At 39.3% G+C, this 12269-nt stretch overlaps 1 protein-coding gene across 6 annotated transcripts in view; it reads left to right on the top strand.

Moving 5' to 3' along the window:
- Positions 1-12269, top strand: part of Inpp4b (inositol polyphosphate-4-phosphatase type II B) — a 743006-nt gene that overhangs the window by 128959 nt on the left and 601778 nt on the right. For all 6 annotated transcript variants that reach the window (XM_087593773.1, XM_087593768.1, XM_087593769.1 and 3 more), the window contains 1 exon segment: positions 1404-1466. The gene's annotated coding sequence lies outside the window, so the exon portion shown is untranslated.

Genomic DNA, 12269 nt, shown 5'->3' with positions numbered 1-12269 from the left:
GCTTTTTGTAGGTGTTTCTGTAATGGAATCAATACTTTGCCAGAGAGGACGAGGCTAGATACGTTAAGAGACACTTGAAGCATTTCACACTGTGTTGGAAGGCTTCTTCAGTCCACTCAAGAGGAAGTCCTGCAGGAAAGCTGTTGACAGCTTATAGATTATCTCCCTGAAATATGATTCAATCTTTATCATGTATCCACCAAAGACTTAAACTCAGAGTTTCTTTGGATATCATAGAATTTGATTAATCAATAGGGAAATGAGGCCATTTCCAGTGTGCTATGGTTTAGTCACTCCACCGTGCCTCTCTCTAGGATGTTGATTCTCAGTGGGACTATAAGCCGTTTTTAAAGCAGAAAGTTGCTAATAATTCTAATAATTACATCGATACTTGTATTAGCCAACACTTTCTATGCTTATCTGGCATTGTCTTCAGTCCCTTATATTTATTTATCTCACTTAATCATCATACTAACTCTATAAAGTGGGGGGCACAATCAGTCCCATGTTACAGAGGAAATGAAGGCATGCCGAGTTTAATTTACTTGCCCAAGTTCTCACAGCTGGTGAGATGTAGTGATTGCAGTTATAGGATTATTCTGATAATGGCTGCCATACATGATTATTTAATGCTGCTTCTCTCTCTTAAAGGGTGAATTTAAAAAGCCTCACCTCTGTGTGTGACAGACCTTTCTGTAAAGCTGTTGCTCAGACTTGAGAATCTTCTCCTCCAATATGAACATTCAGATAATGATGTAGTAAAATATTTTATGAGACACTCCTCAAGATTGTTATATGCTTGGGGAGGAAACAAGATATATTTCCGTAACTTCTGACTCCCATAGAGAGCTTTCCTCCCCATTCACAGCACAGGAAGCTGGGGAATCACATCTCCTAAGGAGGGTAATCTGTGATTATTTACAGTCTTCTTCTGATTTCTGTGGAAAGACACAGACTCTCATGAATATTTCACAGCCCACCCTCCCAGGGAGAGGGAGGAAAGTCAGTTTGGAGAATCGTGAATTCCATTTCAGCCTTTTGTATTTCTATAAAATGTTGGGTCCCAACATGGCTTCTAGCTTGTCTTTTGAAATTACAGGAGCTAATGCTTTTCCTTGCCAAGTGCAAATCATATTTGTGTGTGAGAAAAGTAGAGAATCAGAGAAAACAGGCTGAGGATCTGCCACAGTCACCCATGTTCTCCCCGGAAGGGAGGAAGGGACCTTTGGGGAATTATTTGGCATTTAAGGCAAGTGGCTCCTGGGGCAGCTGCTGAATGAAGCTGAGTATTGTGTTAAATGATTTCCTTCTCTGACCTTTACTACTAATGAATCTTCTTTAAGAAGCATTTAGAGAGTAAAAAGAGAGGTTGTTTTTATTAATCTTCCTCTCTTTGCCCACAGAACCCAAAGAAATGGTGTCACCTGGCAAGAGGTCTGCCGCTTTTTATGAAAAATCAGCTCAAGGTAGTAAAACTTATTTTGAATTAATATTTTTACAGTCTGTTAAATACATGGAACTGTTGACGTCTTCAGCTGAGTTTAAATATTCTGTGAGTCATCAAAGCAGTAATTTTTTTATTTGAACAGGAAAAGGAAGGGTTTGTGATGATGATTACATTTATAAAGTGGACAGTAAAAATTAAAATACACAATAGCTTATGAAAATTGTGGGTAACCGTTAATTTTTGATATTATTTTTCATTTATATGAACAAAATCTTGTGAGTTTGCATTATTTCTTCCCTTTTTTGTTTCTTTCTTTGTCTCTCTCTCTCTCTCTCTCTCTCTCTCTCTCTCTCTCTCTCCCTCTCTCTCTCTCTCTCTCTTCCTTTCTGATTTGATAATAACTCCAACTGCGGAACCATGTTTACAAAGGGCAGATAGTGAGAGAAATGAGGCTTGTTAGGATTTAGTTATGTTAGCCTTTCTCTTATTTAAGCATTAGTCAGAAGGCTTTGCATATTACCTTTTGAATATGCAAAAACACATCAATACAGATTTCTGGAAAACTTCATCAAGTTTTATGAAGATACTCTTAGCCAAAACACATATTTTCTCTGGGAAGGCTGAATTACATTACGCAGTTGTTGAATAGCATGCCTGATTATGCTTAACAGATTGCATATTTTGCTGCTAAATTTTCAAATCGCTGTGTGATTTATTTACATATGTTGTCCTAAGACTATGAAAACCCATGCAAATATTCTAATAGCAATATACATGAAAACAAATTGAGTATAGATGAAGATATATAAAATGTATGTGTTGTGCAGATAAAGCTTTAGCAGAAAAAGTTCACTCAGGTTAGAATTGTGAGCAGATCTAGATAATTCTGTCGAATGCTACATTCTTACTGAGCCGTATTGACATATATTGTACAGTTGCATCCCAATTGGAATTTACTGGTTTTTATTTTGGATTAATTGGTGAATATAGCTAATCAATATGAGAACTGAAATAAAGACAAAAATTTAAACTTAATGGGCATTTAAATTAGAGAAAATGGTGGTTGAGCTTTGGTTTGAAGTTGATCAAAGCTAACTTGTTAAATTGCATTGCAGATGAGGATGGTTCTGTTTAATTTTGGTTTTCCTTGATTCCTAATAGGACAAGCAAACTCCTTGAGAAAAGTTCTATTTTCTAAAGGTATTTTTTTGGGGGTTGGGGGCATTGTATCCTTGTATCCAAGCTTTATCTTATCTTATCTTCGATTGACATTAATATATCTTCAAAACGTATAAACTGAACCGTGGAATGATCCCCAAGGCTCAGAAATCACCAGAGACGAGGGGGTAGAAAGGGGACAAGGATGAAGGACAAGGATGTTGTGAAATCCTCTCCTCTGAACATGACACGAATGTTATACACATGAACTCACAACAGCTGTGACACCTACCACATCACATAGACAGGATCCAGGCCAGAGAAATACAGAGCTCCTGAAGCCATACCCCTAGCTGAGGCCACACCTCTAGCTGAGGAGCTATTGGTCGTTGATGGCTGCATGGGCAGGGTGCGTGCCAGGTTTCTTCAGGAGCATGACCCTGGATAGGCCACCAGTGCTCCAGCGGATGGTTCTATACCCACGCTCATGGTTCCTGCACTAAGTCAACTCAGTGCTTTATGAAGTAGGATGGGGAAAGAGGAAGGGGAGGGGTGCGAGGAGTAGAGGGAGTGGGGGCTAGAAAATGAAACTTAAAACTTCCAAATACCTAAGGAAATCACGTGATGGTTGCCTTTTGCCTAGGGTTACTATCCATGAGTCTTCCATGAAGAAAATAATGATAGCTTATACCTAGACAATAAGCAGAGGGTGCTGATGTTGTACTGATGGTACTGAGGGGACTGACGGCAGTTTAGGGAGACAATAGACAAGATTTGGTTGAAGGGGAGTCAGGGGAAGATAGGAGAACAGGAAACAAGAAATATGCTGGTTGGGGGAAAATTCCGTAAGGAGTGCCCTGGGTCCATGTGCTACTGGTATATAATTACAGAATGAGGAAAAGAAAGCTTTTCAAGATATGTTTACGTGATTTTTTTTTCTTTTTCTCAGGGGTCCATACATATTAATATATTGAGTTCAATAGATGCTGATCTGAATGACTGATTGTGTGGAGAGACTTGCTTTGAAGGAAATGTTGTAGAGGAAGAGTTAGGGTTAGAGAGGTAATTCTATCACCATGGTAACATTTTAACATCAGCATGGTAGCATTTTAACATGTGTTCCCAGAGCAACTAAACTTGCTTCCTTCCGTTTATCACACCAAGGTGCTTTGTATAGAACACAATTTAAGCTTTGGGGAGATATTTTGGGCAATATTTCCAAAGCAATAATGGTCTAGGATGTTTTTGCATTGATGCCAGAGTGAGAGAAGGATGCAAAGTGGCTTGGGGTGGGAGAGAGAATTGATGTGGAGAAATTAGGCCATGTCATGATTGCTTGGTTAGTCCTTTATTTCAGTGTGCTTGACTCTTACAGCATTCCTTCTTTTCCCCTCCCCTCCCCTCCCCTCCCCTCCCCTCCCCTCCCCTCCCCTCCCCTCCCCTCCCCTCCCCTTCCTTTCCCTTCCCTTTCTTCCTTCTTTTTTTCTTTTTCATTGCTGGAATTCACTTTGTGGACCAGGCCAGCCTCAAACTCACAGAGATCTGCCTGCCTTTGCATCCTTAGTGCTGGAATTAAAGGCATGTGCTGTCTCATTTATGATATTCCTCTTAATAAGGTGACCAGTAGAAATGTGTTGATGCTCTGCATGTGTGGACTCAAGTAGGAATGTGCACATACATGTCAGTGTGTATGTAGTGAAATTGTTCTACATGATGACTGACATACTCTTTTGTCTAGGATTAACTGTCAGTGAGGCTCAGAGTGCAAGCTGTTAGATTAAGAGAAAACACTGTATTTGAGTGTTTTTTAAAAAGGATGCTTGAATAATTTCTCATGCATAATTTCATTATTTTAAGTATTTGATATCTGTTACTTACAATAAGCATAATTTTGTAACCCAAAAGTAAAGGATATTTCAATTATTCAAGTCAAAATGTCCTTTGCCTTACATAGTGTGTATATATATATATAGAATATAGAATATAGTATGCCATAATATATTCCATAAATAGTTATGTATATATTCTTATTTTGTTCAATATTTACCTGTTTTTCTTGTTTAAATTAGATTGACTTTCATTTAACAAAATTTCAGATTTGTAATTTATTTATGTATAAACTGCTTTTTAGGCTTATTTTATTTATATGGGTGTGTGGATGGAATATATGTATATATATATGTGCACAAATGTGTATATATATATATGTGTGTGTGTATATATATATATATATATATATGTATATATACACACATTTGTGTACCATGTGTGTGCCGTATTCTCAGAAGCCAGAAGAGGGTGCCACAATGGAACTGGAGTTCTGGAGAGTTCTCATGTCCCTGTAGGATCTCGGAACTGAAGCCAGGGCCTCTGAAAGAGCAGCATGTGCTCCTGACAACCCAGCCATCTCTCCAGCCCCTGTAATTTATTTTTCTTGTGTAGGAACATCAGGTTTTCTTCTCAAATATGTTTAACATTTTCTTAGGACACTAAGATATAAAATGAAAGATTTAGGAAAAATTTGCACTCTAGGGTGGAATCTAGACTTTAGTGGAAACATGCTTTTGAGCAATTAAAAATACTATATTATGATTTGTTACATATACTCAGAAACAGTAAGAAATACTTTTAAGTACACTGCTTATAGGTTGGTTTTATTGTTGTTTTCTATTTCTTGATGTGGTAAATGCTAATATATAGAAGGATTAATATCTTGTGATATTTTAAGAATGTATCACCAATTGTGTTTATTATCAGCACACATCCATCATTTTAATAACAACAGAAAGCAGAACATCAAAAATTGACACCAAGTGAAAAACAGGATTTTAAGTAGAAGTTTGGATGCTCCTGAGGCCCAATGGAAGGTGTGAGGCAATTTTAGCAGGGCCTATTTCAAAGCTCATGGTTGATGAGGACTCTGCTTTGCATGGATGTAGTTACTGTATCAGGCAAGATGTGTTCTCCAAAATTATATATATCATTTATATATATAATTTCATTCAATGAATGTGATGCATTTCCATCAGAGCTATCTTTTCTCTCCTCCAACTCCTTTATGACCCATCCCATATCTTCTCTCAAAATCATGTTTTCCTTTATAATTATGTATTACATATGTACATATAGAGAAAGTGACTAATATATAACCTACTGCGTCATATGCATGAGAGGTAAAGAGCTGATCACTTGGGTGTGTCTCTCCCTTCAATCCGCGCATTATGGAGATGGGGACAGGAGGGTGCTTGGTGCACGCAGCCATTCCGAGGTCCTCAATCAGTGAACATCTGGCTTAGTGGGAGATCCTACCTCAGAAACTTCAGTGGAAAAAAGTGACAGGGAGATACCTATCATCCTCTAGCCTTCACACCCATACACACATACTTGCATGTATAGTGGCACGCACATGTACACAGAAACAATAACACACACACACACACACACACACACAGAATTGGCTTCTGAAATCCTCTCTCTCTCTCTCTCTCTCTCTCTCTCTCCTTTTCTCTGCTTGTGTGTGTGTGTGTGTATGTGTTTGTTTCTCTCAGCCTGCACTTATATATCATTGCTTAGACACATAATCTATCACAGTATTTTTGATTTAAATTTGCTTGCATATGTCCTTCTGCTTCCCTGCATGTATGTTCTTACATGTGTATATATTTCTATCCTTTTATATAAAGCAATATGTAATGATGATTTTTCTCTCAAAATAAATTTAAAAATATCTTCTCTGCCATTTGTCTTCACTCCAGTGTGTAGGTATAGACATCCTTTGAGTGAATATGCATGCTTTCTGATTCACCAAGATTTTCATTCAAGGAATATTTAAAAGTCTGAAAGATTCCTTTGTACTATGCGAGCCATAACTCAGCTATGCTCTGTATTAATTAGGTTTACCCGGAGAACACACTCTATTTTCAATGAGAATAAATCACACTGGCAATCCACAGATTTATAAATCCACAGGTGGCACATACTTTGGGCCCTAGAAAAATGGCCCAATCTTGTCACCCATTGGCATGGGGCAAATTATACATGTCATTGTGTGGGCCACACTGCACATGCGCATGTCATTGTGTGGGCCACACTTCAGGTGTCATTGTGTGTGTCACACTGCTTGTGTCATTGTGTGCGCCACACTGCACATGCGCATGCCTTTGCGCGGGCCACACTGCGCATGTGCATGTCATTGTATGGGCCACACTGCACCTGTCGTTGATGAAATACCTGACCTGACTTACTCAGCAAAGTAACTGGCTCAAGAGAAAAATCAGTGCCTTTTGCAACCTTTTCCTGTTTTGCTCTTACACAAAAATTCAATAAAAATCAATAACTTTATTAATTTATCTGGTGGGTTCCCACGTACTGTAGCTGAAGTAGGAAAGTGCATCTAGAAATAAGTGTCTTTCTTTTTTACACATCTTGAACACACTTGAATGAACACACACATTTGAGCTAAATTGTATCTGATAGAAATTATGTGTAGGATCTTGGTTATTGTCATAATCCTTTCAATTTCTTCTCTGCTTTCTGTATCATCATGTGGATGGCTAGAGATGCTTAAAGAGGCCCCACCCCCACCACACACAAGTGTTGTATATCCGATCCTATAAGATCACGTGTGGAAGTTTCAAGGCCATTTCTGGGTGTGCCAGCATGTGGATCTGGAGTGTGAGAGTCAACACAGCCTGCTCTATGGTAGGCAATGATTCTACAATATGTAAACATTGAATGTCAAAGCTGGGTGTGATAGGGCCATGTGAGACGCTGGGATGAAATAAAATCTATTGAGGTTAAAGCAGATTTCTTATAAACTAAGGAGATTTGAGAGAATTGGTTTCTTTAAGGGTTAACAGATATGCTAGTTTTCATTTATTCAGTATTAAGGGACTAGTCATGAAGGAGATTCAATTGACTGAAAATTAAATACCTGGACTGAAATTAATCGTTTGTAATTCAGGCCATCCATATTTATATTTATGTATATGTATGTGTATGTATGTATGTATGCATATATGTATACACGCTCACGTGCGTGCGCGCGCGCACACACACACACATATATATATACATATATATATATATATATATATACCTATTATATACTCTGTATAGTCTGTATCATCTAAGTGCATTAAGCATTAAAAAATCATGCCACTAGGTGTCAGCAGCAACCTCCTAGGGTTTCTGTGACCCTTGTCACAAAAAAGAACTTTATTAGAACGTGGTATCTGAAAACAACACTTCCCTCATAATTTTAAGACCTATTCTGAAATAGAAAAGTAGAACTGTAAAGATAAAAAGTCTTATGAGATTTCTTTAAGCTTCTTTCTGTCCAAAGTTACTCTAACCTTCCTCCTAGTATTTCTTCTCCCCATACACTTGTAACTTTTGAGCATCTTCTCAGAAAATGCTCAAAAGCATTGCTGTTGGAACTCTCCATTTGCACGTGTGTGTCCTGTGAGTCATATGTTACATTGTTGCACAGCACTGGCTCCTCGGCATTTCTTTTCATTGTTATCATAGAGGTGCCATTTGAAGCTACCGACTCTCAGAAGACAGCCTGGCATTAATTTTTAATGCCCATACCTGTATCGTGCTCACTGACTAACGCCTAAGATATTCAGAATTTCTGTTGTTATTGCGTGGAACTGAGAATATCTTGGACGACAACACCCAGAATTATGGCTGCTTTCTCAAAAACTGACGATATAGCATGGAGATAGGAAAGTTATGTGTCCTGTGAGTTACTACCCATAATTTAGGCCTTAACAAGGTAGGTAAAAATAACTTGAAGCTTTATTTATAGAAGTTAATAACAAACCAGAGCTTTTCAGTGTTCAGTGGATGGAATTTATTTGACAGTGGTTCTTATCTGGTTAGATTAGCCTCACGGGAGGGGGAGTCAGTCTGACCGTTTGGGTTTCTGGTGCTAGGATCCCATCCTGAGTACCTGTCTATCAACTAAGTACTAGGCAGTTTTACAAGTGGTAGGAAAGTAGACTTCTTTCCATCTCTCCCATTCAGAAAAAAATTTGATATAAGTTGCTTTTAAAACTATTTCAACAAAAGCTATTAAAGGAATATAAAGAGAATCTCTCTCTCAAAGAATATTCTAGCGCTGACTCTAAAAATGTAAAGTTGCCTCTGCTTCATCCTGAAGTTGTTCATTTGTGAGTTTTTAATTTAACTTGTAAGAGGAACACCACGTTTACTAGAGCTCGCATATCTATTTTAGAAGCAGTAGAAGGCCATGCTGAGATTTCCCCCAACACTGTGACTGTTGGTTTTAATTATATTCACAGGTGAGGAAATCATGCTGCAATTACTTGACCCATGTAATGACCTCACCAGGACTAGATACAGGGGGCGAGTGTTGTGGTTACGTGAAAGGCACATCGTTAGCCAACCTTGAACCTAGGGTGGAAGTGTGCAGCTTGCTGACGCTTTAATGGCCTAGCCTGTGATTCCCATATCTAATCCCTTAAAAGAGGTCAGCGCTGAGATCCGATGGGGCATCTGTCATCTGTCTGTTCATGATGTACATGGAATAGAGAGGCTGCCAATTTCAACCTAGCTCTGCAGTATGCTGGGTTGCTTCATATCTGTGTATACGTTTCTCCCTTTTAATCATAACTCATTGAGATCATATGGATACATCTTTGTGTGCTATTTATGACAATTTAGTACATGTATGCAGTATATTATAATCTAATACATTTGATTCCTCCATTCATCCATAGATATATATTTGGAAATTTTATTTATTTATACTTCAAGTATTATCTCCCTTCCTGGTTCCCCTCTGCAAACCTCTATCCCATCCCCCCTCCTCCTGCTTCTATGAGGGTGCTCCCCCACCTACCCACCCTCTCTCACCTCACTGTCCTAGCATTTTCCTACACTAAGGCATCAGGACTCTACAGGACCAAGGGCTTCCATCCCATTGATGCCAGGTAAGGCTACCCTCTGCTACATAGGCAGCTGCAGCCATGGGGCCTTTCATGTCTTCTCTGGTTGGTGGTTTTGCCCCTGGGAGCACTGGGGTGTCTGGTTGGTTGATATTGTTGTTCTTCCTATGGGGCTGCAAACCCTTTCAGCTGCTTCAGTCCTTTCTCTAACTCTTCCATTGGGGACCCTGCACTCAGTCGAATGGCTGTGAGCATCGCCTCTGTACTGATCAGGCTCTGGCAGAGCCTCTCAGGATACAGCCATACCAGGCTCTTGTCAGCAAGTGCTTCTTGGCATCAGCAGTAGTGTATAGGTTTGTTGTCTGCAGATGGGATGGATCCCTAGGTGGGGCAGTCTCTGCTCCACTCTTTGTCCCTGCATTTCCTTTAGACAGGAACAATTCTGGGTTAATATTTTTAAGGTGGGTGAGTAGCTCCACCCCTCAAGCAGTCGCTGTACCTAACCTCTGGATATGGTCTCTACAGGTTCTCTCTCCCCTTTGTTGGGTATTTTGGTCAATGTCATTCCTATTGGGTCCTAGGAACCTCTTGCTTTCCTGGCATCTGGTACTTTCTAGTAGTCACCCCAGTTCCCCCTCCTCCCCTGCTATACACTTACATTCAGTTTCCTGATGATCTGTACTTCTCCCACCTCCTCTCTCTCACACCTGATCCTGACCCCCTTTCCCTCCTCTTTCTCCCCTAGATCCCTCCCTTCCTCTACCTCCCAAGATTAGTTTGTTCCCCCTTCTAAGAAGGACTGACCTCCACACTTTGGTCTTCCTTTTTCTTGAGATTCATAGGGTCTGTGAGTTGTATTATGGGTATTCTGAACTTTTTTCCTAATACCTACTTCTCAGTGAGTACATACCATGTGTGTTCTTTTGTGACTGGGTTACCTAACTCAGTATGTTATTTTCTAGCTCCATCCATTTGCCTGAGAATTTCATGAAGTCATTGTTTTTGATAGCTGAGTAGTACTCCACTGTGTAAATGTATCACATTTTCTGTATCCATTCCTCTGTTGAGGGACATTTGGGTTCTTTCCAGCTTCTGGCTATTATAAATAAGGCTGCTGTGGACATGGTGGAGCATGTGTCTTTGTTGTATGTTGGAGCATCATTTGGGTATATGCCCAATAGAGGTATAGCTGGGTCCTCGGGTAGTACGATGTCCAATTTTTCTGAGGAACTGCCAGACTCATTTCCAGAATGGTTGTACCAGTTTGCAATCCCACCAGCAATGGAGGAGTGTTCCTCTTTTTTCACATCCTCTCCAGCATCTGCAGGCACCTGAGTTTTTGACCTTAGCCATTCTGACTGGTGTGAGATAGAATCTTAGGCTTGTTTTGATTTGCATTTCCCTGATGACTAAGGACATTAAACATTTTTTATGTGCCCCTCAGCCATTTGAGATTCCTCAGTTGAGAATTCTGTTTGGCTCTGTACCCCATTTTTTAATAGGGCTATTTCTTTCTAGAAGCCTAACTTGAGTTCTTTGTATATATTAAATTTCATGCCTGTGGTCATTGTGAACATCCTATGATGTTTAATTCTTGTTTACTCTACAGTGATAAGCAAGAATATGGACTCCTATACCATAGCTGAGTTCTGGTGTCTTTATTTGAACTCTGTTCCATTTCTCTTAATCCTCACCTTTCCCAGTCTCTAGTTTTCCCAGAGGACATGTGGTATTTGTTTTTCTGTGTCTGGCTTATTTTACATGGAATCATGCCCTCCAATTTCATCCATGTTGCACCGAATGATAGAATTTTGTTATTTTTATGGTGAAAATATGCTGTTGTCTCTATCCATGGAGGGACATCTGGGTTGAGTCTATATTTTGGCTATTGTATGCAGAGCTGTAATGAACAAGGGGCTGTAGGCATGTTTTTGATGTAAGAATTTAATTTCCTTTGGCTCTGTCCCAGTAGTGAGAACACTGGATCATATGGTAGTTCTGTTTTTAGTTTCCTGATGCGTTGCCCTCCTGTTTCTCATAATGACTATTCTAATTTACAACTTCACCAATAGCATATACGCCTGCGCTTCTCTACATCTTTGGTCACACTTGTTAATTTCTTTTTGATGGTAGCCATTCTGACTGGGTAAGATGCTGTCTCAGTCAGGTTTGGATTCCCACTCCTTTATGCACCATGCATCTTTTCTCAAATTCATTTGACTGTTCATTTACATGGATTATGCCAAAATATTGAAAAGACCATGTTCTCTTTAGGATGTTCTGTAAATTCAAACACCTCATCAGGCCATTCCTAAAGCACTTTACTCCTGGCCAGTTCCCAAATTTTTCCAACTGTATTTCTAACCAATTCCTTGCCAGGCTAATACCTTGTAGCGCTCACAACCCTACTGACATCACTTGTATATGAAATACTTGTTTCCACTTTGATGGCTTTGTGATATCAGTTATATCTACATTAGAAAAATTGATCTTTTCCTCCTCTCCCCTAATTTCTTTATTTTAGAGGTAGCAGAATAAGAAAAGGCTTATCTTGAAAGTCAAGTACACTAGGTTCCAATCCCAAATGAGAATTTGTTTGTATGTGTATTTTGAGATAGACTCTCGCTGTAGCCCATGTTGACCTAGAACTCATGACTCCCTTGTTTTACCCTTCTTAATGTTGGAAATCCAGATGTGCACCACTGTGTCCACTCTAGTTTATTATATTTTATTTATTTATATCAGTTTAT

The sequence above is a fragment of the Rattus norvegicus genome, chromosome 19 (genome assembly GCF_021556685.1).
Source record: "Rattus norvegicus strain SHRSP/BbbUtx chromosome 19, alternate assembly SHRSP_T2T, whole genome shotgun sequence".
Classification (NCBI taxonomy): Eukaryota; Metazoa; Chordata; class Mammalia; order Rodentia; family Muridae; genus Rattus; species Rattus norvegicus.
Note: the sequence above shows the minus strand (reverse complement) of the source record. Positions and strands in the feature narration are given on the sequence as shown.